The sequence below is a fragment of the Piliocolobus tephrosceles genome, unplaced genomic scaffold, assembly GCF_002776525.5.
Source record: "Piliocolobus tephrosceles isolate RC106 unplaced genomic scaffold, ASM277652v3 unscaffolded_40, whole genome shotgun sequence".
Taxonomy (NCBI): Eukaryota; Metazoa; Chordata; class Mammalia; order Primates; family Cercopithecidae; genus Piliocolobus; species Piliocolobus tephrosceles.
Window position 1 is genome coordinate 134074 of NW_022324309.1, and position 3823 is coordinate 137896.

A 3823-nucleotide genomic window follows, 5' to 3' on the forward strand; every position below is an offset into this window, starting at 1 on the left:
TGTTGACTGTTGACCTATTTTGTTAGATTTCATTCCTTTCCCGAAATTAGGATGTGCCACATCCATAATACACATGTGGGAGTACCCTGTGGGACATACAACTCAAAGGACAGAACAATGGAAAGTAATGCTTAAATCTCATCTGAATGGGTGGAGACAGTAGCTTTTGCCAGTAATGGGAATTAAGGCAGAGACTGTAACAGAAAAGATAGTATCAATTAAGGAAAGCCAGTCCCTGAACCTTATATACTTCTTAAACGCCACTACTTGCATTAAGCAGAGAAGCTCAGGGGTAATGGTTTTGGTCAGAACTTAACTAAATTCTTTTTTTTTTTTTTTTTATTTTATTGAGAACTTAACTAAATTCTTAATCAAAGGCTTTATTCTGTCTAGGAAAGCAGGGTGATTTATTTGTCTAGCTATTTGTATGTATGTGTATATGTAGATATAAATTTATTCATACACATATACATAGATTTGCATTCATTTTAAATATGCAACCACTAATGGTTTCTCCTTAATATCCTGGAAAGGATAAAAAGCAAGCAAATGTTAAGAGTTTATAGAAGAAGGAAAAAGACAAAGGAAATTATTTAGTAGAAAAACTGATTTTAACTGGTGATATATATGATCCTCTTCGTGGATAGTCTCTATCTTTTCTTGTTAATTATTTTCATTTATAGCCTTTGATTTATTAGGTGTCAATTTTGCATTAAAAAGTTCAACACACCTCCCTATTCCTTCAACTTAGTCACAATGTTGGCTTAGAAATAGTCTCTGGGGAGCTATAATATGTCTGCCAGTAACATTGCTCAAAAGAATAAAAAAGGGTTCTTGACATTAAATTGATGACTCCTCAGAGTTTCATAAGAAAGGCATCTTCTCTTCCCTACAGTGTCATTAAGGTGTTTGTTTTATTAACTTGCTGGTACAAGAATGGTTATTACTCTCCACTGTGTAAACATCTGAATTTTTCAACACAATTGTGTAGGCACACAGTATTTTTTAAATGAAGGTTTAAATTTTATCTACGAAGGTTTAAATCGTATCTACTTCAGCTGGTTTCATTAGGAGAGTAAAATATTCTTTACAGAGTTTGATTTTTTACTTCTAAGGAATTACTAGTTTTGAACAGTGACTTTGCTTAAGATTATTTTAAAATATAATTATTACAAAATATTTTTAGTTGAAAATAATATTAAATACATAGCATACCTTTAATCTTTCAATTTACTGCCTGCCCTGCCTTTTTACTCCTTTATCTTCAAGCATTAATTATTATTGTAGCAGATTATTCTTTGCCTTTCCCTAATTACTTTTTTTTCTAGCTTTTCTATGGAAATCCTTTAGGTCACATAACTATATTCATTCTACATATAATCAAATTTATTGAATACAGATGATGGGCCAGACGTGATAGAGAAATACAGATTAAGAAACCAGATCAAATCCTTTTGAAGGAATTATCTAGTGGAAAATATTTCAACTCTCTTCTTTACACTACTGTTAATAATCTTACACTTCAAATCTTCACCTTTCCATTTTGACAGTAACTCTTCTACTTCAGTCTTCTGAAGACATCTCTCCAACAGTGGTTACATAAAGATACTATTCTTCAAGGTGCTTTCTAAAATATTTTCATCACGTCATTAAAACCTTCTTTCAGTAGGTAATGGTTCTGTCTCTATGGGGGCTGGCAGGCAGGGCAAATGAATTCCTACCTGCCCAGAGAAAGAACAGGAAACAATAAAGGTAAAACGAAACCCAAAGGAAGAAGAGCTTCATGTTTACGCATCATGTTAAAGTTAAAAGAAAAAACTTTCTCAAGTATCCTTTCTACCTTTTCAACTATAATTTCAGAGAATGTAAAGAACGCTATTAAAGTAGTTTTGCAGGAGGACTAATACACAATGCTTCTGTGAATCTGAACACCACACCTCAAATTGTATTATCTGATGAATCCTATTGAAACATCTGTGTAATTGGGACAACAGAAAGGTAAGTCTGTAATAAAGGGCACTCACTAATAAGGTGGGCCTAGTTGGTTCACATCAATTCCAAAGCAAGAGGAGGGTTGAAGAAGGGTATTGAATGAGTAGATAACAAGTATTTGGAGAGACATTTGGAGGAACCCTGGAAGACAAGAGTAGGATATTGGCAAGGGCTACAAGATGGTAGAGGCCTCCTTGGGCTTTGACTCTAACTGAAAATACAGACTTTTGACCTGGCGCAGTGGCTCGTGCCTGTAATCCTAGCATTTTGGGAGGCTGAGGTGGGTGGATCACTTGAAGTCAGGAGTCCAAGACCAGCCTCACCAACTGGTGAAACCCAATCTCTACTTAAAAAAAAAAAAAAAGTAGCCAGGTGTCCTGGCGCATGCCTGTAATCTCAGCTACTCAGGAGTCTGAGGCAAGAGAATTGCTTGAACTCGGGAGGTGAAGGTTGCAATGAGCTGAGATTGCACCACTGCATTCCAGCCTGGGTGACAGAGGGAAACTCCGTCTTAAAAAAAAAAATAAAAGGAAAAACCAGAATTTTAAAGTTCAGTTTAGATCAATTTAATTCCTTGGTTAGAGCTACATATTTCAGCACCAAAAGTTCTCTTAACCTATTACCAGTTTTTAATAGTCATACACCAATACTGCTCAGACATCTCCTACACTGCCTGCAAAATGAAGAACAGAACCCTAAAATTAACAGAATAAGCTATTTCTCTGAGACATGTGAAAGGGAGTTGAAAGAGCCAAGGCTGAGTGGACATTGAATTGGATAGAGAGGTTTGTTAAATTTCCCAGTCAGAGACACCTTCTTGGAGAGGCAGAATATTTCATTACAGAGGATATAACAATTTTGAAAGTAAAACTGTCATGTGCATCTTAATTTTACACAGCAATCGTTCTGGACATGCATTAATTTATTGCCGATCAATCTGGTAAAAAAAAAAAAAAAATGTAAACCCACAGAAGTAAAATCCTAATGCACCCTTTTCATTTTATACTTTCTTTCTTCAATAGATTAACAGTGAGCACTAAATAATGATGATTACAACCACCATGGAAAGATAACAATAATGACTGTTAACTTTATTGGATATTAAATATAGGCCAAGCACAGTGCTAATGACTTCACATGTATCAATCCATTCAGTAATTATTAGCCACATTTTCTGATGAGAAAACTTTAACACTGAAAAACTGTGAGTCTGGGTTTTCCTAATTTAGATAATATAAAATTTTAAATTATGTATTTCTATGACAGAGTTCCATTGTGTCGAATTATTGATGTTATTTCTTCTTTTAGGCTAACAGAGAAATTAAATGAAATGGGGGTGGGACACAGAGGGAGGCCTGGACATACCTGTGCTCTGGTGATTGCGGTCATTATCAAGGATGATCATTTTCTCTTCCCATTTTCTTAGGTCCAACATATTTTATCATCTTGTTGTATTCTGATAACAATAGCTTCCTAATTGACTACTGGTAAATTAAAATAAAATGGGACCTGGCTAGGAAATATATTACTGTCCTAACTAACATATATTTTTCCAACAAGTCCGTATCAGTACAGAATACACATTTAGTTAATTTTCCAGTCACAGAGATGGATTGCGTTAGAGCATCTATTATTTCTTACTTGCTCCCCTTTTTTAATAAGGTCTGCCAAAATTTTCAAGGTTGTTTATTAGGGCCACAGTTATAGCCTGCAGCATTTAATTGGTGCACAGTCCAAGTCCTGAAGGCTGATCATGAAACAGAAATATTTTGGAATTAACATCAATAACCACAATTCTCATCCTTCATTATCTTCTGCAGCTTCCTAAATT